Source organism: Lissotriton vulgaris, chromosome 5 (genome assembly GCF_964263255.1).
Source record: "Lissotriton vulgaris chromosome 5, aLisVul1.2, whole genome shotgun sequence".
In the NCBI taxonomy this organism is placed as follows: Eukaryota; Metazoa; Chordata; class Amphibia; order Caudata; family Salamandridae; genus Lissotriton; species Lissotriton vulgaris.
In genome coordinates, this window is record NC_141693.1 from 1,015,486,555 (window position 1) to 1,015,512,598 (window position 26,044).

The following is a 26,044-nucleotide window of genomic DNA, read 5'->3' on the forward strand; positions in this document are numbered from 1 at the left end:
GCCTTATGTATCAAGCTAAATTGCAATAGCAAACGCTGAAATTTGCAGAATTTCAGCGCTTGCGATCGCAATTTAGCAGTGTGCAATGTATCACACAAAAAACCCACTCGCAAAATAAGGAATAGCAAAATTTGCCATTCCAGATTTTGTGAATGCATTTAGGGAATCGCAAATTGTGATTCCTTAAATGCAATGTAAGAAGCACAAAAAAAGTGCAATTTGGCCTTAAGCAATCGCAAATTACCACCAACTTCAAGTTGGAGGTAATTTGCGGTTTTCTTTAAATAAGCATTTTTTTGATTTTTAAAAGTGCCATATGTCGCACATACATGCCCTTAGGGCATATTTCAGGGGTGCAACAGGGTGTCCTCTTGGCACCCTTGCAATCTTGAAATTGCATTCTCAATTTGCGATTCTCTAATTGCTATTCGCAAATTGAGAATGTCTTCCTATTCATTCCGATGGACCTCCTAGCCCATAGGAATGAATGGGAAGGTATTCCTTATTTGCCAATCTCAATTTGCGAATCGCAAATAAGAATATGTAGGATTTGCTAACTTTTTAGCAAATCCTACATACATTGCATTTTGCGATTCTCTAATTGCGATTCGTAAAAAATCGTAATTAGAGATTCGCAAAATTTGTTTTTGATACATATGGCCCTTAGACCACTAAATAACTGGTGAACCCATGTTATACCTTTGTGTAGTCAGGTTTTCAAATACAGGGATCTATTTTCGTATGGTAATAAGCTGGTTATACCATAATGGAGATAGGAAAAAAGAGTCACAAGAGACAAATTTGGTCTGATAATAGGGGTTCAATATATTATAAGCATGTTTAAGTAATAGTGTAGAAGTGATAACATTCATAGAAAAATGAGAAAGAACTTCTTTAAGCGAAAACGGCACAAGCAGTGCTTGCTCAATATCAAACCATACAGGAGTAAATGGGGAGGACGACGCAAAAAGCCGTTTCGAGACCTGGCTCAAACAAAAAGCCTTATCATAAGAGCGAAAAATGGGAACATTCGCACCACTTCTATCTTACCTTTCTTGAGATGCGAAAGAGAAATTCTAGATTACTTGTGCTGCAAAAGAAAGGAGGAAAGTAGAGAGTCTATTATTTTTAACCCTTTCCATACGTCGGACGGCCGGGAGTCATCCAAAGCTACAGTGCTCATGTGCGTCGGACAACTCCCGGCCGTCCGCGCACATGACACAGGAAATCCCTTCATTGCGGGCACCAGAGGGATTTTCTTTCAATCAAAACAGCCTCAGGAGCTCGGGAAGAGATTTTCCAGCTGCTGAGGGTCTTCTGATTGTTTCAGTGCAATGGCGATTAGCTCGCACGTCGCGCTAACGTCATTTCAGTGAAACCGAAACTGAAATGAACTGATCTGCTTGTTTCAATTTCACAGCCTAGGTACTGAGGAGGCTATCTCTGCCCCTTAAGCACCGAGCCAAACGGGAGAGGTATCATTGGGAAGGGGAGAGTCACCCTTTTCCAATGGTACCCCTCTCTAGTGGATTCCTGCTTGAGGATCACTCTAGGAGGGCGATCCCCAAGCAGGGATCCACCCACTAGGCACCAGGGTGGGTGTGAGGTCCTTTGGACAAGGGCTTTTGCACCACCCCAACGTTTTTGCAAGTATCATTCTTTCTGCCCCCAGAAAGCACACTAGGCACCAGAGATTTATTTTATGAGTGCATATAGGGGTGGAGGCTGCATAAAATGGGCATGCTAATTCCCCCACACCACCAAACAACCTCCATAGTCTTTCTGCCCCCACTGGGGGATAAAAAGGATTATTACCCCTGATCTGCCCCGGGGAGCAGAAAGCCCACTAGTTACCAGGGATTTTTTTAATAAAAGGGCTTTCCACAAGGGCAAGACCATGCCCCCACCCAAATATATTTGGAAACAGTCTGTATGCCCCCCGGGGGGCAGATGGGGGACAATAGCCCCCCTATCTGGGCCCCCAGGGGGCATAAAGCACACTCGGCACAAGGGATTTTTATTTATCTACATTTAGGGTGGGGTCTGCCCAAAATAGGAATGCCAATGCCCCCATTCCTTGAGCAGAATTGCCACAGTATTTCTGCCTCCCTGGGAGGCAGATGGGGCGATAGTCCCTTACCTGCCCCCCCCCCGGAGGTGCAGAAAGCCCACTAAGCACCAAGGATTATGTTTATTTTAATACGTAGGGGTGTGGGCACTAGCATGCCCATTTTGGGCAGCCCGCACCGCTACTAATTGGACAGCCTTTCTGTCCCCCTTGGGGGCAGATGGGAGCAGTAGCCCCATATCAGTCCCCCACAGGTAGGAGGTAGCCCACTAGGCAGCCAGGGACAATTCCTTTTGTTATTAAGGTGTGGGGGCTGCCTAGAATGAGCATGCAATGCCCCCATCCCCTACAAAATGTGCCACAGTCTTTCTGCCCTGGGATTATGTCTTTTTATGTAAGGGAGGGGGCTTCCCAAAATGGGAATGCCAGTACCCCATCCCTCCAAAACTATTTGGACAAAATCCCTGATCGCCCCCCCCGGGGGAAGAAAGCCCACTAGGAAGCCAGGGATTATGTTTTTTTTATACGTAGGTGCTGCACAAAATGAACATGCCAGTGACTTCAAACACAAATTGGACAGTCTTTCTGTCCCCCTTGGGGGCCAGATGGAGATAAATACCCCCGATCTGTCCCACAGGGAGGTAGAAAGCCCTCTAGACACCAGGGATATATTTATGTGCCTGTCAGAGAGCGGCCCCATAGACAAGGGTCGCTCCTTGTCTAGGGACACATTTTGGCTATTTCTGCCTCCCTTGGGGCAGATCAGCAATATTTTTAGGCTCATCTGACCCCCAAGGGAGGCTGAAAACCCCTAGATACCATGAAAAGGTTATGTGTGTATGTGAACTGACATTCTGCTGCCGGTTTGCATGTACTGACATTTGCCTGGCTCTGTATGTACTGACATTTTGCTGGCGGTGTGTGTGGACTTGCACTTGGATGGTGGTGTGGTGTGGCCTAGTGCTTGGTAGTGGTGTGTGTTGACTGGTACTTGCATGGCTGTGTGTTTGGACTTGTGCTTGCTTGGCAGTGTGCATGGACTAGCGCTTGGCTGGCGGTGTGGGTGGACTGGGGCCTGGCTGATGGTGTGCATGGATGGTACTTGGCAGGCAGTGTGAGTGGATGGTTCTTGACTGGTGGTGTGCAGGGATGGTGCTTGGTTGGTGGTGTGTCAGCGGCAGGAAAGGAAAAATAAACAATGATAAACACTTGTTTAATTTTTCCTTTCTTGCCCAGTCATGGGGTGGGGCCTGGGGGGGATGACTGAGAAGAGTGGTATATGCACTTCCTTCCCTCTGCATGACAGTTTGGCTGGTCGTCTCAGGCCATCAAAATCATCATGTGCAGTGAAAGCTCGCTCCAACCCAGGTGTTGCTGGGTTGGAGGCAGCTTTCACTGTCTGTCTTGGAGAGCTGACCAAGGGAGCTCAGGCCAATCCTGAAGCTGCTCTCATGTGTGAGAGCAGCTTCAGGATTGGCTGCAGGGTATTCCAGGAGCCTTTGCCACTTGGAGAAGATGAAGAGAAGAGCACGATGCGGCTGGCAGCAGGTACGTTTTTATTTTTTATTTTTCTCATGTGTGAAACTTGTGACCGCACCACCGCCCCTGCCAGCTCCGCCCACCCTGCCGCTTGTCCAGCACAACGGCCATGCCTGGGTGTGCGTGGACTGGTGGTGTGGCTTGTGTGGACCCCCCCCAGTGTTTTTTCTACCCAGAATCCACTGAAAACCTCAAATTTTGCTAAAAAGTCATATCTTCGTGATATATCTTTTGTGGGAAGGTTGCAAGAATACCGCACCAGTACAAATTTCCTAACACACAGTGTTCCCCTTGGCTTATCGATCAGAATGATACTATACTTTTGAGGGTGCCCAAAGCAGAGTCAGCCTAAAAAAGCATAAAGAAACTGCCCTTTTGGATCCTCTTTGGTTCCCCCTCAATCTCTACAGGTTTTTGGCCCTTCCCTGTCGCAGGCTTTTTGCCCACCCGCACAAATAAGGTATTATTTTTATTGGGAGACCAAGGGGAAAGCTGAGTGGTACTGTGATCCCACAACTTTCTAGCACGAAAATGTGAGGAAAGGGTGAAATTTTAGCAAAATTTGAGGTTTACAGGGGATTCTCCTCCCGTGGAGCATCAAACAACAATTCCCAAAGTAAGTGCCCCTTCTTCTCTCTCACCTCCCAGGGTCGGGGGAAGACTCAAACACTTTTTTCATGTTTGGAAAAGATTTACACAAGATCCGTGGGTCCTAGAGACTGTTCAGGGATTCAGGATAGACTTTGTAGATACTCCTTACCAGACCACTACTCCCAGACCTCTAGACCTTCCTTTAGAACATCTAACAATCGTCAGAGAGGAGGTTTCCTCTATGCTCAAGAAAGGTGCCATTATCGAGGTACCTTGGTCCCAAAAGAAATTCGTAAGTACCCTCTTCCTAGTCGAGAAAAAGGACAAAGGTTGGAGACCTGTAATAAACCTACGAGAAGTAAACAAATATCTTGTTTATCGACACTTCAAGATGGAAGGAATCCATCTTCTCAGGGACCTTCTCCTTCACGGAGATTGGCTGGTCAAATTGGATCTAAAAGACGCCTATTTTACCATCCCTATGGCCAAGGAACACCAACCCTTTCTCCAATTCATTTGGGACGGTCACCTCTATCAATTTCAAGCTCTCCCTTTCGGTCTCTCGTCCGCCCCTTGGTGTTTCACCAAAGTCATGAGAACCATTGTTTCCATTCTGAGAGCGAGAGGTATTCGACTAATTATCTACCTAGACGACATCCTTATAATGTCTCAAACTCACGCTCAAGTTTTAGAGGATCTCAAGATCTCCATGGACCTCATAGAGAACCTTGGCTTCATTATAAACAGGGAAAAGTCCATTCTGACCCCCTCAAAATCCCTAGAGTTTCTAGGTTTCACTGTAGACACTTCCAGCTGTCTCCTCTTACTTCCCAAAAAGAAGATTGCCAAAATTCGGAAAGAGATCAGGTTTGTTCTGAGACAACAATCTCTCTCTCTCCGGGAACTGGCCAGACTCCTGGGTCTACTTTCTTCTTCGATCCAAGCTATCTTCCCAGGTCCACTGAATTACCGCGCTCTCCAGAGGGTGAAAGCCAATGCTCTTCGGTCCGGTCTTTGGTACGGGGACCATGTTTCTCTAGATCAACAAGCGAAATTAGAACTCTCTTGGTGGCTGGACAATTTGGACGCATGGAATGGAAGGGCGATCTTTGGCTCGACCCCAGACTTTGTTTTGGAGTCAGACGCAAGCCTTCACGGTTGGGGAGCACGTCTCCTCGACCAAGACACCGGGGGACTATGGACCCATTCAGAGTCTACTCACCATATAAACTTTTTAGAATTGACCGCTGGTCTCTATGCTCTTATGAGTTTCAGACACTCCCTTCAGGGCAGATCTGTCCTTCTGAAGATGGACAATGTTTCCGCAGTCTCTTATATCAACCGTCTCGGTGGTACGAGATCTGCGGACTTATCAGACCTGGCCAAGAAACTCTGGATGTTCTGTCTGGAGCACAAGATTGCCTTGAAAGCAGAATATCTCCCAGGAAAATCCAATATCTCAGCAGATTGGAACTCGAGATTCCTTCAAGATTTCAGCGATTGGAAACTCGATGTGTCAATTTTCAATTCCCTGAATCAATTCTGGGGTCCTTTCGACGTGGACCTTTTCGCCAGCCGGTTAACCTCCCAACTCCCTCAATATTTCAGCTGGATGCCAGACCCGGGTGCTCTGGCTGTCAATGCTTTTCTCCAACCTTGGGCTCCTCTTCACCCTTACGCTTTTCCTCCGTTCGCAATGATTCAAAGAGTTCTTCAAAAAGTGAGACAGGAACAGTCCTCTCTTGTCCTGATAACTCCTTTTTGGCCGTCCCAAGCCTGGTTCCCCACAGCTCTGGAACTTTCTTGCGACATTCCCTTCCTGATTCCCGCAACTCAGGGCCTCCTCTTAAACGCAAACGGAGAAGATCACCACCTAGTTCTTTCAGGGAGTTTGAACCTTCTTGCTTGGAAAGTGTCAGGCAATCTAACCAATTGTCTGGACTTTCGTCATCTGCTCTCACCCTCCTTGGTGAATCATGGGCACCAGGAACCCACTACAGATATAATAACATCTGGAAGAAATGGTCTCGTTGGTGCATGGAGAGGAACTTGGATCCCGTGGAGGCTCCTATCGTTAACATAGTTAACTTTTTGGTAGAACTCTTTGACAATGGTCTTTCCTATAGATCAATAAATTGCTTTAGATCTGCAATTTCAGCTGGACATTCTCTCGTCAATGGTAAGACGGTAGGTAAGAATGTTATCATTTGTAGAGTACTCAAAAGTATTAGACTTAAAAGGCCTCCTCGCCCTAAATATCAATCTGTTTGGGATGTTAGACTTTTGCTTGATCTTTTTTGTTCATGGCCTAACAATTCTCTCCTTAACAGGAAATGTCTCTCAATTAAGCTTGCCTCTCTTCTATGCCTAGTTTCTTGTCGCAGAGTTTCTGATGTCAAAGCTCTGGACATCTCTAATAGATGTTATGACATGTTTGGTGTTAAATTTGAAATATTTAGAAGAACTAAAACCATGTCTGATTCTATCTTTTACCCTCGTTTTGATTCTCATCCAAAACTATGTGTTGTTGATTGCATGAAGGAATATGATTCCAGAATGTCTAATCTTCGTCCTCCTGATGCAAATCAACTTTTAGTTTCTTACGTTAGCCCCTTTAAACCCATCTCATGCTGTTCTATCGCTAGGTGGGTTAAAATTGCTATGAACCTTGCTGGTATTGATCTGTCTAAGTTCCAAGCTCACTCTCTCAGGAGTGCTATGGCCAGCAAGTCATTCTGGTCTGGTGGTAAGTTGGATACTATCCTTAAGTCTGCTGATTGGTCTAATGCCTATACTTTTGCACATCATTATTGTAAACCAATTGAACATGTTTCTGATGCAGTTATTCAAGGCTACCAACATGCATAATGTAGCCTCCTGTCTTGTAATGAAATTGCGATTCTCCTATTAACATGACGAGAGAATCTGGATTTCATTAAAGACACGGAGGCTAACATTATCCCTCCCGTCCCTCCCTGAGGGTAATTGTGAATTATTATTTAATCTGGTTTACAATTTTTTTTGGATGCTTTCTTGCTCTGTTGTTTTCTTCATGCCTCTTATGAAGACCTTTTCTGTTCTTTTCATTGATTTACTTTGTTTTTCAATTTCAGACAATTCTAATTGACGAACCTACTTGGAATTCAAGATGGTCTACAATTCTTCATTCAAGTTCAAGCTTTATTCTTCTGTTTCAACTTCTCCTGTCACTCGAGGCATTTAAAAGAGGCTGATCTCCCTTGGCACCTGGCCTTTATGGATACTATGATGTCACCTAATTCTTATTCTTACCTTTGTGACGTAAGCGGCTGTGTTTGTGAGCTGCATTAAAAGATTTATGCATAATGTTAGCCTCCGTGTCTTTAATGAAATCCAGATTCTCTCGTCATGTTAATAGGAGAATCGCAATTCTGGGTAAGAAAATGTAGGGTGATCCACACAAGCTAGATCTCCCTGTACTTCCCTGGATGTCTAGTTTTCAGAATTTCTGGGTTTGGTAGGTTTCCCAATATGAATGCCAAGATCAGGACCAAAGGTGCACCGCTATTTAGCATAAAACAACCTGGTTTTGCAAAGGGGTCACCTGGGTTTTTGGTCTTGGGCTCGGCGGGCATCAAGGAAAACCTACCAAACCCAGACTGTTCTGAAAACTCGATACCCAGGGGAGTCTAGGGAGGTGCGACTTGCGAGAATCTCCCAACATTTATCTACCCAGAATCCACTGTAAACACCAAATTTAGCTAAAAACAAAATCAAATTTTCCTCACTTTTCTGTGGGGGAAAGTTGTGGGATCACTGGGCTGCAACACATTTGCTACCACCCAGAATTCCCCTAGGTCTCCTGATAAAAATGGTACCTTACTTGTGTGGGTAGGCATAGTGCCCGCAACAGGAAATGGCCCAGAACGTACTGTGGAGACTTTAAAATTATCAATCGCAAAACAACCTGATTTTGCAAGGGAGTCACTTGTGTTTTTGGTCCCGGGCTCAGCGGCCATCTACGGAGAGCTACCAAACCCAGCCATTTCTGAAAACTAGATTTGGATTTGGTAGGTTTCCCTAGATGGCCGCGAAGCCCGGGACCAAAAACGCAGATGACTCCCTTGCAAAATCAGATAGTTATGCGATCGATCATTTTGAGGTGTCCCCAGTACATTTTGGGGTGTTTCCTGTCATGGGCACTAGGCCGACCCATACAAGTGAGGAACCATTTTTATCGGGAGACTTAGGGGAATGCTGGGTGGGTGGAAGTTTGTGACTCCCCACGGATTACAGAACTTTCCATCACAGAAAATTGAGGAAAATGTGTTTGTTTTTTTACAAAGTTTGAGGTTTGCAAGGAATTCTGGGTAACAGAACCTGGTGAGAACCACACACGTCACTCCATCCTGCATTCCTCTTGTTGTCTAGTTTTAAAAAATGTACAGGTTTGCTACGTTTCCCTAGTACCTGGTTGAGCGAAGGTTCAACATCCACAGCTAGACACATTACAAAAAAAGGGTACGTTTTCACTGGAAAAATGTGATATGCCCAAGTTGCGTTTAGGCCGTTTTCTCTCGCGGGCACTAGGCCTACAGACAAAAGTGAGGTACCATTTTTTATTGGGAGACTTAGGTGAACACAGAATTGTAGAACAAGTGTTATTACCAATTGATTTTCTATGATTGCTGCCTTCCAAATGTAAGGCAATAAGTAAAAGATATCCTCTAATTCATATGCTAATATGGGTACAAACGATTTGGGGGATGTGCAAATAACTACAGCTTCTAAACTCTATGGGGCATATTATCAAGAAAGGGCGATACATTATCGCCACTTTTATTGGCAGGAAACTGCCGCTAAAGCGGCGATAATGGGCTTGATAATATGCCCTTTTGAATTTTCATAGAAGCCCAGGTTCTCTGTCCTCTCCAGGGGAATCCACAAACCCTGGGAACCTTTTAAATTCTCACAATGTTGGAAGGAAAGGCAGCAAATTTGACGTGGATACCATATGTGGGCAAAAGGTTACAGGGGTCTACGCGTGAACTACCCTAATAGTAAAAAAAAGGCTTAGCACGGGGGGGCTACCAGCGAAGAGGATTACAAATGTATGCCAGATAAAAATCAGAAATCAGGATCATCAACTTAATGTTGGCCCTACCATGAAAGACATATAGGATTCCAGGAAGAGACCACCTTATCAATTCTATTTATTTCTTCTTTAATATTGATAAAGCCGATTCTTTAATAGAATTAATGAACCAAATACCTAAATATTAAATTTTAGAAGTATTCCAATGGAAACCAGTAGAATCAAAGCAGTGTTTATGGCAAAATACGGGAATGGGGAAGACTTCCGTTTTATCTCAAATTATTTTATAGCTCGATACTAAAGAAAGACAGGGATGGTATGTTTAGGATTGCATAAGAAAAGAAGAATGCCATCAGTGTATGCTGAAAATTTCAAGTGTTTATCTCCACACTGAAATTCTGTTATTAACTTATTATCAAGAATTTTGGACAAAAAGGGTTCAGGGGCTAAAACAAAAAAGAGTGCAGACAAAGGGCAACCCTGTTGAACCGCTCCATGTAAAGAAAAATATTGGGAAGGCCACCCATTAACCCATACAGAGGCTGTGGTGCCTTATGTAACAAAGAGATAAGCGAAATAATATTAGGGCCAAAACCATGCAGGGAAAAAGACTTAAGTAAAAAGGACCAATCAACTCTAATGTAAGCTTTCTCTGCATCAATAGCAACAGCAACCAATGGGTAAGAGAGAGACAAGTCATTATTTAATACATTCAAAAATAATCTAGAATAATCAGAGGCCAGTCTACCCTTAATAAAGCAAGATCGCTCCTTGCCTAACAAATTATGTTAACTTGCCAAATATTTTATAATCTACATTTACAAGGGAAGTAGGTTGCTACTTTTTGCATTGTGTAGGATCTCAACCAACCTTATGAATAAAACATATCATAGCTTCCTGAGAAGAAGAAATGAACTGAAAGAGCTATAAGAGATTCGGAAGCAGAATATTCAAGAAATGTGAATAAAATTCAACTGTAAATCCATCTGGTCCTGGAGTTGTACATTTTTTTTGTGCAGCTTTAAGAACTTCTGAAAACATTAAAACACCTTCAAGGGATGAACAATTGATATCATCATGGATAGGAGGGTTGGTATCCTTAACAAATGCATCAGTAAGAGAAGGGTGACCAGGAGTTTCTGGAGTAAATAGGTTTTGATGGAACTTGACTCCTCTAAAATAGCTTGATCCTTTGACAACTGTTTCCCATTAGAAGGTTGGATAGAGTCTATTATGGTGCGTCGTTTGTGGTTTTTTTACTAATTAGCTAGAAATGTTCCTACATTCTTATGTCCTCCATAGGAACGAGCACTATTCCTAAGTAGTATGGAGACTGCATTATCAGATGTCATTTTAGCAAACTGAAATTTGACATGAACCGGTTCATGTAAGTTAGAATCTGAAGGGGAAGTATAGAATTGGCATTCTAGATGTTTAATATTAGATAATAGGGGCTTATGTTGTTTGGCAAGTTGTTTCTTCTTTTTTTAAACAAAATCAACAATAAACCCTTGTGCAAATGGAACTCCTCCAGGGGCAATATACGCACACCACCTCTAACCACATCCCAAGCTTGTGAATGTCAAGAGCTGAAAATAATAGGTTTAAAACCAAACTACTGCTCATAGTTATGTTTATTTCTCGATTTCTGCCTGCAATGTCTTACCTTAAGGAATGTATTGCAAAACTGTTGATGTACCTGCCTCTTGCACTAATAAAAGGAATTACAAAAAAAGCTTGAGCAGCAGCCTTACAGGTGTCCTATAGTAATTAGGGAGATCCTTCTGATTTCTCATTAAGGCCGAAACATTAATCCGCAAAGGAACTGTTAGATGTACAAAAAACAGGATCCTCTAAAAGACTATTATTAAACTTCCACCTACCTGATTTGGGATGTGCTGGAAATAAGACCAGATCAGCAACTACTGGGGCATGATCAGAAATAACAATAGGTTCAATAGAGGAAGGTTTTGTGAAAGGGGCTTGCTCACAAAAATATGGTCTAATTGTGTATGAGTATTTTATGGAAGGATTGCACTGTCTCCAAGCGTCTGTAAGATGACATTGGGAAATAGTGGATTTAAATTGCTTGTGTGTTTTGTGGAGGAACAATTCGAACTTGAGATTGTCGAACTAAAAAAGGATCAACAATTTGGTTACAGTCACCACCTAGTATAAGAAAATCTGGATTATATGAAGCCAAATGCGATAAACTTTTCTGCCTTTTTATTGGTTTAACAAATCCTTTCACATTCCATGAAATAACTCTGAATGTGATCAACAATCAATGTATATAAAAGTAATCGGTCAAACATAACAACATAAGAGATATAAAATATAAGGGAGGAGACGGCATGGAATGAGAAAAAAATGAAGAAAATAGAACAAAAAAGGGAAATAAACAAAAATAAGAACATAGAACAATAGAAGACAGTGCATGTCAAAAATGCATACCTTGTTAAAAGGCAAGAAGGAAAATAGGATGGTGAGGCGCATATGAAGATGGCACGACCGACCAAGGGGCAATGCACCACAGCGGGATGATATATAAAAATGGAAACAAGAACAGAACAATTCTTGATCACCTGCAAAAGAATATGAAGAAAGGAAAAAAAAGATATTGAACTACAAGACAAACATCCACTAAGAGATAACCTCTGGAAGAATAAAACTGGTTTGAACTGCAATAAAACAATACTAAAGATCTCAGCAAGAAGAAGGACCCACTACATCTATAGAGTCAGTTGAATGAGATTGAATAGTGTCTGAGCTGTGTTGGAGCATCATATCAAGTTGTCTTGTTCTGGAAAGTGAGTTTGAAAGTGTGGGGATGGAATAAGTCATAACAAGCTCCCATAAAATATAATGCCGGACTAAGATTAAGAAAATCTTTCCACCTGTGGCTGTAGAAGAAGAGTCCTCTTGTGAAATATGTGTTCACACCTGACCACATACGTTGTTTCCTAGCTTTGGCTGTGTTTAGCTCTTTCAAGAGATCGATAAACTCCAAAAACAAAATAATCACTCCACAAGATTTTACAGGAGCTGACGAGAAGAATAAGCAAGGATCCAGTCAGAGTTCGTGCTGGATGTTTAAAGTCATGGAAGAAGGCATATCATGGAGCTTAGGTAAAAAAGAGGTAAAGAAGGATACAGTATTCTCTCCTTAAATGCCTTCTGGAAGACCATATATACATAAGTTACTGCATCTATTTCTGTTTTCGAGATCTTCAGAGCGCGTTTTAAGGATGATGATGTCTTTCTCCAACATTGAGATTTTAGTAGCTTCATCTTGAAGATCACTGCCCCTCTGCTCCACTGATGTTATCCTAGACTCCATAGACAAACATTTATCATCAAGAGTCTGAATCCTTGAATTTGTTTCTTCTATAAATCATCGTAGGGCTCTAATTTCCTCTAGCTTGGTTTCTAAAGATATAATATTAGAGGATTTATGTGGAGAAGGGGGTCATGCTTGAAGCTTTTATTCACAGAGTGCGGCTTCAAAGGAGTATTATTGGTGATTATGGATTGAGAATTACCATATTGTACCATATCAAAACAGGAACTTGTACCCTCCATTACATTTTCTCAAGAAGACTAACCTGCATCCTGTATTTTAATAGAGTGACTCTTACTGGAACAAACAATCTTCCTAATTCTGCCCATAATAGAAAAGTTTATAGCATATGAAAATTATTTAATAAGTCAAGAAAGTTGGTGGTGCAGAATTGAGTGTTGTTGTTAAGATTTGAAAGTGTACATGCTGATCTTTCTACTCCAAAAAGAGACTCATGGGAAAGTAAAGAAGAAGCATTGTCAAATTGTATGCTTTGGATGTAGCCACCAAAATACTTGTGAAAAATATATAGAGGAAAACAATACATTTTATGCATGAGTTTACAAAATGGCGTAGTCAATTAATCCAAAAGTGCCTTACATTAGAATGCGGCAAAAGGGGTCAATAACCAAGTAATGTAAATTGTCACCAGAGTTTTGATAGCAGGTTGTAATGAAAAGGTTAAATGAGGCATAACAGGAATATGAAAAGCCTTGCCACTTCAGTAACTCAGATAGTGGGATGTTTCATAATAAAAAAGTGGCGCAAGATATTTATGTCTAAAATCAAAAAAGTCAGAAGAAGCAAGCATCAGGCAGAAAATGAAAGACTCACAGAGAGAAAGTCGCACCAGGTTACCGCCATTATTATCTGCATCCAAGCCATCAGAGTGGTAAAAAACAAAATGACATCCCTTTATTTTTGTAAATTGATTTATTGCAGTGCAGACAACTTTCCAGTATGAGCACAAAGCTTTAACCATGAGAAAACATCAATTTTTCTGTAGGTACGGCTAACAAACCATGTAAAAAATTATCAGCGGTCCCGGTAAGGAGGTGAGCTTCACATCTATGTGGCCATCTTGTGTGGTGCCTAAGCCTCGCCCCTCAATGAATGACAATCTTGTGTAGCACAACTAGTTCTCATGTAAAGTCTAAAGTGCTCCAATACATTTGTGTCAAGTTCCCCTTATACATAAAGAAAGACAAGTAGATACCCATTTACTGGCTGGTTTGTACAAAGTGAAACCCCAAAAAACCTAGATAAATCGTTACTTAGCTGCTTAAATTGTGTGATCTTAAGCAAATATGTAGTTTCCCCAAAACTCTTTTTCTTCATTATCACATATGAAAGCACTTTCAAATATGTGAGTTCAAAATATTAGTTGTACGAAAACCTATTGTGTTTGATTTAATAGGCTATAAAGTTGCGGTATTATTGCCACAGGCCTCCCGGTGAAAGCCCCATGAATGATATGAACACTGGCATGACTCTTTGCAGTTGCTGGCGCACACACATGTGCGTGTGTGGGTACAGCCTGCCTACAAAGGCGCTTCAGCATTCCATGTGGCCAATTATTCTGTGTATGCAGTGCTGCTGAGGAGGTCCAAGTATTTTTTTCGATCCGGTAAGGGTACTTGTGCATCATGCTCTAGTTTGGGCAGCAGTGTTGTACTGTTGGCAAACCTCTGATTCACAAGTCCTGCTTGCAATTGACTTGTGGGTTGTTCATTTTCTTGCAGTAACCTGGTATATATAACTATGCCATTCTGCATATTTAGGGCCAGATGTAGAACCATTGTGATTCTCGAGTTGCAAACTGCAACATATTGCGAGTCGCAAATCACAATGCACAACATTGTCTCAGACACTGTTTGTGATTCCCAATATGGTCGCAAATTGCATGCCTCATGAATAATAATGAGGCACTCGCAATTTGCAACCCCATTGGGAATGGCTGGCCCTCCCAGGTATGGTGCCAGCTGGGCTCAGCAAAGTCAAAGTCAAAGAGTCTTGTAAAGCGCACATATCACCTTTAGGTCTCAGGGCGCTTGCAGACAGATTGACACACCAGGATCTATAACACATCATTAGGGAAACAGCAATGTTTTTAGTTCTCTGCGAAAATGCAAGTTATCTGGAGTATACGAGATGTATGTCGGAAGCTTATTCCAGAAATAGGGGGCAAGATAGGAAAAAGAGTGGCTGCCGATTCGCACAGTGCACACCCGCAGAGGAGTTAAAAGAAATTTAGAACTAGATCTCAGAGTTCTAGTGGGCTGGTATTTTTTCAGTTTCTTTCCTAGATAACCAGGGCCCATAGCATGGATGCTTTTGTGTGTGAGGAACAACATTTGTATTGTCCTCTCAACCTGATTGGCAACCAATGAAGGGTTTTTTCAAGTTCAAGTTCAAAGTTCAAGTTCAAAAGACCTTTATTCGAATTCCTTAAAATTCATAAAAGTACCGAACATATATCATCAACAACCATAAAGTAATTAAACATACAAATAGTAATTAAAAATCAATATACATGTGACATACCTTTTTATGCAGTGACAATACAATATATATATTTTTAAGAACAATATGCTAATTTCCATGATAATACTAACAAAGCTGATTTATCATGCTCATGGGTTTTCCATCATTTTGCGTGCTCGTATGGCCAGTCTTAAAAAAGAGCTGACACGAAAAGTCAGTTCATCACTATCCAAGGCGATTAACATGTTATATGAGTCTTGGAGTGTCAGTGGTCTGGATTTTTTAAAATACGGAGTTAAAAACCATTTGATATACACAGAATAAAATTTGCAGAAAAATAAAAAGTGCAAATCATCCTGAATGCTCACGCCATCACAGGGACATAAGGTAGAGTCAACACTATGACAATGTCCTAGTGGAAATGACAACATAAATTTTACTGTTCCTGCCCTTAAACGAAACAACAATGATCTCTCCCAGCTAGTCATAGGCAGCGAGAGATAGGGCGGTAAGGTCGGTCCACACAATCCATTACCTATATATTTCATTACAGTTGATTTTTGTGATTCACTTCTGAGCCTTTCATTATTGTAAAGTGCATATAGCGCATTCTTAACCTGAACTTTGTCCTGCAATTCTATAGTTGTGGGATCATTAAACAAAGTTCCTCTACCAACTTCATTCAAAGATTTTAAAACTTCAGACAACCATGGAATTCTCATTCCATGGTCGCTATTTAGACAATCCTTTATAATATTCTGAGTAAGAGCAGCGGCTTCATTCTGCCAGATTCTGATCCAGAAGAGTGCCGGTCTTGCTCTAATAAAATCACTAATATATGGAGTGTTTAATTCATTATGACAGATGAAGGTTGATGAGGAGATTGGTACACCCAGCACTTTCCTACAAAAGCGATTCTCCTCACTTTGAATGCATGGACTGTTTCTTGATCCCCATACCTCTGCTCCATACGTGGCAACAGGTGCACACTGTAATTTAAAAATCTTTAAAATAGCCCTAGTGGCACCTATTTTCTTTGGGCGAGGGAGACTTAAAACAGAGTTGTTGGCTTTCGAGAACTTGCTCGTGGCGTGGGCCATATGCCCACTCCACGAGCCGTTCGCAGCGAAAACCAGCCCTAAATATGGGAATTTAGGGACAGATATCAATTTATCTGTGCCTAACTGTATAGTATTAAGTTTCTTTTTGCCAGGGCCACAGGACATGATAAAAGATTTTTTAAAATTAACCTTTAAATCCAGATCCTCCATGAACTTAACAAAACTACGTTCAAGCAGACGAAGGGCATTTGGAGTGCGGGCCATTAGCACCGCATCGTCTGCATATAAAAGCACTGGAAGTGGTTTCCCTAAAATAAATGGGACATCTGTGGTAACTTTATTCAAACAAGTGGATAAGCCATTAATGTAGATGATGAACAACAGGGGTGCTAAAACGCACCCCTGTCTCACCCCCCTTCCTATCTCAATGGCTCCTGATACCTCTCCGCCCATCCCGATACGTACCCGTGCTCTCAGGTCCGTATGGAGATAGGCTAAGAAATTTACCAGAGTCTCATCAAGACCATTAGTTGAGAGAATGGACCAAAGCTTTGATCTATTAACAAGATCAAAGGCGGACGAGAGGTCCATAAATGCAAGGTAAGTGGGGGAGGAGCGGGCAACACTATATTTGTCAATTATCAGTTTTAAGTTTAGGCATTGCTCCACTGTTCCTACCCCACTACGGAACCCCATCTGACATGGATCTAAAAAGTCAGTGTCATTCGCCCAGTCCAGTATTCTATGAAAGATTATACGACCCAATACTTTCAAAGTATTGTCCAAAAGGGAGATAGGGCGATAGTTCGCTGGATCAGACCTATCTCCCTTTTTGTAAATAGGGACAATAATACTGGTCGCCCAAGTAGTTGGCATGGCTGTTACTGGTAAACTATTAAAAACATTGAGGAATATGGGTGTCCACAAATCAACATCATATTTAATGATGTCAATAGGGAGACCATCTGGTCCAGGTGCTTTATTTCCCTGGCTCTCTTTTATGGCTGTTCTAACTTCGTGCTCTAAAATTAATAGACCACCTGTTTGGTCAGGAATAGGTGGAGAATACTTCTCTTTAGGGCTGCATAGATGTTAGAAAAATGGGTCTCCCAAGCAGCACTTGTTATGTTACAACTGATTTGGGTAAGTTTCTTTCCCATTTCCCGTGTTTTTCTAACAGCTGACCAGAATGGGCCGCTACCACCCAAGTTTGCGCTGATTACCAAAGAGTCCCATTGGTCGGAAAGTAAATTGGCCTTCCGTTCTGATATTTTAGCTTTGTACTGTTTCCTAGCTAACTGGACGGTTGTTTTACACCTAGGTTTCATAGAGAGAGCCTTTCTTAATTCTCTATTTGCCAGGGAACATGCCGAATCGAACCACCTTGGCTCTTTACCTTCTGTAGGTAGTGGAACAGACAAAAGGGTTTTGATGGCTGAACACAAGGTTTCAAAATCAGCAATTAGTTGATCATAGTTATTACTTAAAACTTTACAAGAGTCAATCAACTGTGGATATAGCAGTTGTACATTTGTTAAAATAGCCTCACAATTCACTCCCCTCCATTTTAACCGCAGGCCATCAATTGATGGGGTAATGTCCCTTGCACCATTTAAATTTTCAAAAATCGGACTTGGAGCAAGATCCAAAATTACAACCAGTGGATTGTGATCGCTAAGGGGTGTTTGTAAAACAGAAGTTTCCACTATACAATCTATTAGCAGTGGTGACATAAAAACATAATCAATTGTCGAACTACTGTACCCACCAATATATGTAGGAACATGATGGGAATCATATTTATGTCCTACACTCAAAGCATCATCTAAATCAAATTCAGTGAGTAGTTTGGATAGTTCAAAACCCCTACGCTCTGCCGGGTCAAAATAAGTTTGATTAACAGATCCAGCACTCACTGCTAATTTTGCGTTGAAATCACCCCCAATTAATATACATGACTTTTTGTCTACTGCAAGGGAACATTCCAAATTTCTTAAAACTTTAGATAATGCCAAAAAGTTCTTGTTCGGTACGTGGTAAAAGTCATTATTATAAAAATGTATTAAATAAATTGTGGTCTTTGACTTCAACTTATACTCAAGAATCTGGATGTTGGGGTTAACCGGACCATCGTATTGCAGGTTTTCAATGGTGCCACCTGCAAGAATCTTGATCCCGATGAAAAGACCACCCACCGCTCGGCCAAAACATGGTTTTGGCGATGTTAAACTAAAGCAGTGATAGCCCTCAATATACAGATTACCAACAGCCCATGTTTCCTGAAACATAAGAACGTCCGCATCATTAATTATCTTAATCCATGCAGGGTCCGATAGTTTGGATTCTAATCCTGCAACATTCCAACTTAAGATTGTCAGCCCATGAGTGTTGCGATGGTTACCTGGCCTAACCCTGATACAACTACTCCCTACTCTTTCAGAAATAATATGAACAGCTGCGGGTTGATTGTCGTCAACAGTCATTAGTTCCAGTGTTTCTTCAATATCAACCATAGCCTGAGCATGTACAACCGGAACCTCTAGTATATTAACTGTAGTTAGGCTATCGGTATCTTTTGTTGGCATTATATTCAGTCAGTCCTGCTCATCTATGTTGGAGAAATAGTCAAAACGATTATAAGTAGGGATGTTAAATGTTGACCTCGCTTCGCATGATGGTTGGAATGAATGAAGGTCAGAGGCAGGGTAGGATCTATCTCTATAATAGTTAACTTGCTGCATGTTTGGGAATTGAAAATGGTGCGGAGGGTAACTAGGGGATACTAACATTGGCATCTGGTTTGGCATTTGGTTCCGCCAATTGTTATGGCCATTCAATGGACCAGAGTCCTGATTTTGTAAGAAGAGCGGCGATTTGAATCTTGCACCAAAATTCAAATCTTGAAAGGTGGTAATGGGATTGCTCTCCATGACTTGGTTCTGGGGTATCAAGTGTCTATAGAAGTACCCTAAAGGAAGGAGTGTAGTGTTGAATTCCCGGTTTGAGGGTGATGGGGCGCTTGCTAGTGTTTTCTCTGCCCACTGTGGTTTTTTAAAATTGATTATAACACAGTCACCCTCAAACTTTTTCCTGAGTGGGCCTATCCAGCCCACCCGCTGAGTATTAATAATTTCTCTTACACCTTCTATTGGGAAGTTGCAATTTGCAATTAACCAATGTAGGGTTTTATTTTTAAGAGATGTGGGAGTTTCTTCTTGGTCCTTCCTTAGTTTGGATACATTAACTAAAACGAGGACATAAGCCCCGCATTCTGGTGGTAAATTAATGCGGGAAGGAGCATGTCTAGATGTTTTTTGTGGTGGTTGGGCCTGGATGGAACCACCTCCAGAGTTTGGGGGCTGGCCCACCGTAGGGACATTTACATGTTTTGAGATATTATCCTTCCTTATTACAGGGGCTGCCTTGTTACATCTTGCTGTTGGTTGACTGACACTTATCCCCTTCAGTGGTGCCAGGGGAGGTTTAGGTAGAATAACTGTTTTTGTAGATAATACCTGAGTGACATTCAAATCAGGACCTGCTGCTTTATTAGGAGTAGGTTGACTTGTATCATTTGCAACGGTTACTTTAGCTAAGCTCTTAATTGGCCTGGTTAGTTCTGCTAGATGCTTTTCTATCCGGGTGAGCCTGCTTTCGATAGGGGATAGATAAATACCAAGAAGTTCACCCAGTTTTGCCAATATATAGTCATTCACTAATTCAGTAGGGTCGATCATTTTACCATCTTTTACTGCCAACCCTTCCATGTGTTCCGTTTCTTTTCCTTTCCCAGCCTCATACTCATGACGATCATTAGCTGTTTCCACAGTCCTGCTTAGATTTGAATTGGGGTTAATACTGGTTTCTTCCCCTTGGTGTTTACTGACCCTAGGGGCTTTTGACGAGGGTGCGCTTTGGTTATGGTGTAATTTTTTTTGAATAGCGCCCTCACGTCTGCCCCTTACTTCCCTAACATTCTCTACTGATATAATTTCAGGTGAGGGAGTCATATGTAGGTCAGGGGTCTTCTCCAAATCTAGGCTAGTGTCTGTGTCGGAGTCTATCAGGGGAATGGAAGCAGATAGATTTACTTCATTGGGGATGGTATGAATGTCAACACACGTGTTCAGTAAAGGTCTATTATTAACAGCTAAAACCTGGATAGGAGTAGTAGCAGAAGCAATAAGTCCCAAAGAAGAGCGTCTTGCATGAGCAAGATCTTGTGAGACCCTACGTTCCAAAAGTGATATACCCTGATTTATGGCATCATTGGCCTTGATTATAAAATTATCAATAGGACCTGTTTTGCTAACTTTACTACTACCCCCGGCAGCTGCAGTTCTACTGCGACTTCCCCTTGGAGACATATTATGTATTTTACGGTAGGTAGGAGTAAGTAGTAACTATAGTTATTATCACCTCATAGATCGAAGTGTAAGAACTGCGGCGATAAGTTTACAAGTTAGCAAGTGCCTGATGCCTAAGGTAATATATACGTGGTCCCACAGTCTATGAAACAGCAGCAACAAATAGCTAATAGTAACAGTCTGGTTATCTCCCGATCCAATAGTCTTTAGAATGGTTGGCCAAACACAGAGTCAATCATAAAGAGGACAACCAAATACCTTATGGTGATGGCAACGTTAGGGGACTGGACCCGTCCCGTCCACCTCCGGCCGCTGACGGCCTAAGACGGCCCGCCCTCTGCCCGGGCTCAGCGCGGCGACACCCGCACGCGTCCCGCGAAGCGGGAGGTGTTCCGCGCTGATAAGCGCTGTCGGGCGCTGCGTCAGCGTCACTGGAGCGCCGAGGTGCCGGGGCTGCTGGGGGTTGTAGTGCTGCGCTACGCTGGCCGTTCCCCTCACGGCAGTCAGAAGGTGATGTTGGCCGTTTCCCTCACGGCTGGATTGACCAGGGCGTCGGCCGTTCCCCTCACGGCACACAGGTAGGTTTTCCAAGGCGTCCCCACTCCCTGTTCGGTGCTCCGCGCTGATAAGCGCTGTCGGGCGCTGCGTCAGCGTCACTGGAGCGCCGAGGTGCCGGGGCTGCTGGGGGTTGTAGTGCTGCGCTACGCTGGCCGTTCCCCTCACGGCAGTCAGAAGGTGATGTTGGCCGTTTCCCTCACGGCTGGATTGACCAGGGCGTCGGCCGTTCCCCTCACGGCACACAGGTAGGTTTTCCAAGGCGTCCCCACTCCCTGTTCGGTGCTCCGCGCTGATAAGCGCTGTCGGGCGCTGCGTCAGCGTCACTGGAGCGCCGAGGTGCCGGGGCTGCTGGGGGTTGTAGTGCTGCGCTACGCTGGCCGTTCCCCTCACGGCAGTCAGAAGGTGATGTTGGCCGTTTCCCTCACGGCTGGATTGACCAGGGCGTCGGCCGTTCCCCTCACGGCACACAGGTAGGTTTTCCAAGGCGTCCCCACTCCCTGTTCGGTGCTCCGCGCTGATAAGCGCTGTCGGGCGCTGCGTCAGCGTCACTGGAGCGCCGAGGTGCCGGGGCTGCTGGGGGTTGTAGTGCTGCGCTACGCTGGCCGTTCCCCTCACGGCAGTCAGAAGGTGATGTTGGCCGTTTCCCTCACGGCTGGATTGACCAGGGCGTCGGCCGTTCCCCTCACGGCACACAGGTAGGTTTTCCAAGGCGTCCCCACTCCCTGTTCGGTGCTCCGCGCTGATAAGCGCTGTCGGGCGCTGCGTCAGCGTCACTGGAGCGCCGAGGTGCCGGGGCTGCTGGGGGTTGTAGTGCTGCGCTACGCTGGCCGTTCCCCTCACGGCAGTCAGAAGGTGATGTTGGCCGTTTCCCTCACGGCTGGATTGACCAGGGCGTCGGCCGTTCCCCTCACGGCACACAGGTAGGTTTTCCAAGGCGTCCCCACTCCCTGTTCGGTGCTCCGCGCTGATAAGCGCTGTCGGGCGCTGCGTCAGCGTCACTGGAGTCAATGAAGGGTTTTTAAGTTGGGACATGATGGCGATCTTGAGGGTAGGTCCAGAATTAATCTGGCTGCGGTGTTCTGCGGTGTTCTGTAATTTGGAGAAGAGGTCTTCGTGTATAGAGGCCAGTAGAGCATTGCCGTAATCCATACGACTAACGATTATGCCCTGTACAAGTGGCTTCCGGGTTTCAATTGGTAATCATTTGAAGATCTTCCGTAGTTTCCATAGACTGCCATAGCAGGTGCCTAATACACGGTTCACATGCGCTCTCATCGAGAGCTTATTGTCGATGGTGATCACCAAATTGCAGATGGTTTGTTTTGGAGAAGTGCAGGGGTCCAGTGTCTGGGGCCACCAGGCGCTAGACCAATATTCTTCGGCCCTGACAAACAGAATCATCTCGGTTTTGCTGTTATTCAACTGTAGTTTATTTTGCCCCATTCAGCTGTCAATGTGGGTCATACAGTTTATGAACTGGATCATAGTCTCTGCGGGGTAACGGCCAAAGGTAATCAGCAACTGGGTATCGTCGGCATACAATACTGTGTCAAAACCGTAGGAATTGATTATCTTAGCCAGGGGGGTGACATAGAGATTAAAGAGCATAGGGCTCAAGATAGACCCCTGCGGTACTCCCATACATACTGGCCTGCTGCACGCTGCCATCAAGCCTAGATGCACTGTTGTGGACAGGTCCTTTAGATAGTTGTTAAACCAGTCCAGGGCCTTCCCTTGAACCCCCATCTCCCAGAGCCGCTGTAACAAGATGTCATGGGAGATGGTGTCAAAAGCGGCAGACAGATCTAAAAGAACCAGGGTGGCTGATTCCTTTTTATCTAAGGCACACCTGATGTTGTCTACCATTTCAACTACCGCTGTTTCGGTACTATGTGCCGATTTGGAACCCAGATTGAGAAGAGTCAAGAAGTTTGTGACTTTATAGATGGCTGGTGAGTTGTTTATTTACCAGTGCTTCGAGGGCTTTCCCGAAATAAGGCAGCAGTGAGATGGGGCGGTAGTTACCTGGTTCACTGGCATCTAAGGTGGGCTTCTTAAGAATGGGCCTAACTTGCGCTTTCTTCCAGCTATCTGGGATAACTGCTTGGTCCAAAGAGAGATTAAAAATCTCTGTTAAACTCGGTATCAGCTGGGGTGCTAATTTCCCAAAGATCCGAGGAAGAAGGGGAACTAAAGGAGGGCCGGATTTAATCTTGACAATAACTTCTGACACCTGATCACAAGTTACTGATTGAAATGTAGTTAATGGAGGAATCAATAGATGGCTACTCCTAACTAACTGCATATCAGTCTCTTTATCTTGAGGAAAAGAACTATAAATAGCTTTTATTTTATCATCGAAGGAGAGAGATATATTGTCAACCCAGACTTGTGTAGGGACAACGGAGGATTGAATAGCTTCAGGGGTAGTAAACTCTTGCAAGATTTTATATAGCTCTTTGCTGGAGTTGGCTGTATTCTCGATCCTCCCTGCATCTTTTTTGCCTTTTTGATAATATTTAAATATGAGCAATGGCTTTCTTTGTATTTAACTCGGTCACTAGCTGTTTTTGTTGTTCTCCAGAGACGTTCAGCCGCTCTATTGGACAGTTTCTCATTTTTAAGTGCTGTGGTAAACCCGGGAAAAGGTTTGCTCTTGATTTTAACTCTTGAAAAAGGTGCTATTGTATTCAGGGTCGATGTTATGGTCCGTTCAAACTCCATGATCGCTTCCTCAACGTTGTTAGTGTTCAATACCTCATCAAGGCTGAAGTGGTCAGAAAAAGAGGCGGAAGTAACTTTGCGCCAAGGTTTAATAACAGCGCTTTCTTTATCACGATTGGTTATGGGATCATTTATACGAAAACAAAAATGTATTAAATAATGATCCGTCCAAAGAAGCGGTAAGGTTTGTCCAACTACCAGCTTGGTAGAGTTCATGAACAAGAGGTCAAGAGTGTGGCCGGCCTGATGGGTTGGCCCAACTACCAATTGCTCCAACCCTAGTGACTGCATGGATGTAATCAGTTGGTCAGTTTCAAGGTCAAGTGCTAGATCGGCATGGTAACTAAAATCCCCAATGAGAATGAAATTATCTGCACTCAAGACACAAGGCGCAATAAATTGTACTAGCCAATTTACAAAATTAGCTTTATATCCAGGAGGTCTATAAACTAAAGCTCCTGTCCATATTTTAGAAGATTGCAACATAAGTTTGAAAATCAGGATTTCTGCTTTGTCTGAGTGCAAAGAGTCCACAATGGTGGTTTCTAATATGCCTGTTGTAGCAATTGCTAAGCCCCCTTTTCTCCCAACTGCTCTGTCCAACCTTACTAGCTTATATGATGGTGGAAAGGCAATGGCTATATCAGGATATGCCTGTTCATGAAGCCACGTTTCAGTTATGAAACAGACATCTGGTTTCTATTGATCTAGGAGAGTCCATATTTCCAACACATGTTTTGGAATTGACCGTGCATTAAAGTACAAAACCTTGGGATATTTAAAGGCAGCTACAGGGGTCTTTGCCCTTGTGGGGCTCTGGAGAGATGCTTCAAATGAGGGGTTTACTCGAGAGGAAGTGGGCTCGTTGCCGGATCCTTGAGAGGGGACTTATTTAAAGCAACAAGCTCTGCTCTAGAATAATATATTTTAGACATAGTAAAAAAAGAATTACAAATCCTTATGAGTTACCCAAGTACTTCAAACACGCAAGGGGCCTAGCGTCTGGCGGCGGTCTGGCGCGGACGGGCGCAGACAGCCTTGCCTTTGGTGCGCCGCTGCGCGCGTCCGCTGCTTGTCCCCACCCCAGCCATGTTTAAATAGGTGCGGGGGGTGTGCAGCTAGACCACTGACCGTCCTCTACATGCCGGTGCAACCGCAAGTGAGGAGTGTGAATGCCCAGAAAGTCCCTCCGCTACAAACTGCACAAGCCGTGGCGGAACGAGGACAAAGAGCAGAATAAGGTGAGTCAAGAAGAAATATTTTTTAAAAAGCAATGTTTGGCAGATCACTTTGAGCAACAGTGGCACAGATAAAAAGTAAAGCGTGCCTGACGCACGCATAGAATAAAAACAAGCAATGTGTCAAATAAGCTTTTAATTCAGCCCTCTAACAACAATGTCCAATAAAGAATCTGACCCCTAGATGGTAGCAAGTGGTCGAGGCGCTGCCGCGCGTCCGCACCCCAGCCGGGTTTAAATACGTGCTGGGGGGGCGTGCAGCTAGACGGCCGACCGTCCTCTACACGCTGGTGCAACCGGAAGTGAGTAGAGTGAATGCTCAGAAAGTCCCTCGGCATAATAAGGTGAGTCAAGAAGAAATATTTTTTAAAAAGCCCCGACGGCGGAGCAAGCAATGTTCGGCAGATGTCTTAAAGCAACAGTGGCACAGATAAAAAGTAAAGCGTGCCTGATGCATGCATAGAATAAAAACAAGCAATGTGTCAAATAAGCTTTTAATTCAGCCCTCTAACAACAATGTCCAATAAAGAATCTGACCCCTAGATGGTAGCAAGTGGTCGAGGCGCTGCTGCGCGTCCGCACCCCAGCCGGGTTTAAATACGTGCTGGGGGGGGGGCGTGCAGCTAGAAGGCCGACCGTCCTCTACACGCTGGTGCAACCGGAAGTGAGTAGAGTGAATGCTCAGAAAGTCCCTCGGCATAATAAGGTGAGTCAAGAAGAAATATTTTTTTTAAAAGCCCCGACGGCGGAGCAAGCAATGTTCGGCAGATGTCTTAAAGCAACAGTGGCACAGATAAAAAGTAAAGCGTGCCTGATGCATGCATAGAATAAAAACAAGCAGTGTGTCAAATAAGCTTTTAATTCAGCCCTCTAACAACAATGTCCAATAAAGCATCTGACCCCTAGATGGTAGCACTTGGTCGAGGATTCCCACCAGAGCAGTCCCAGACCTCCATGTCTGGAACTGCTTTTAAATAAAGTATTTTTTTTAAATGCAGCC

The 26,044-nt window shown here is 43.6% G+C and overlaps 1 long non-coding RNA gene across 1 annotated transcript in view; it reads left to right on the forward strand.

Moving 5' to 3' along the window:
- Nucleotides 1-7,458, forward strand: part of LOC147711915 (uncharacterized) — a 48,234-nt gene extending 40,776 nt beyond the window's left edge. The window contains exon 3 of the long non-coding RNA XR_015295725.1: nt 7,312-7,458. This is a non-coding gene — a long non-coding RNA (uncharacterized LOC147711915). The remainder of the gene's footprint in view (nt 1-7,311) is intronic.
- The last annotated feature ends 18,586 nt before the right edge of the window (nt 7,459-26,044 follow it).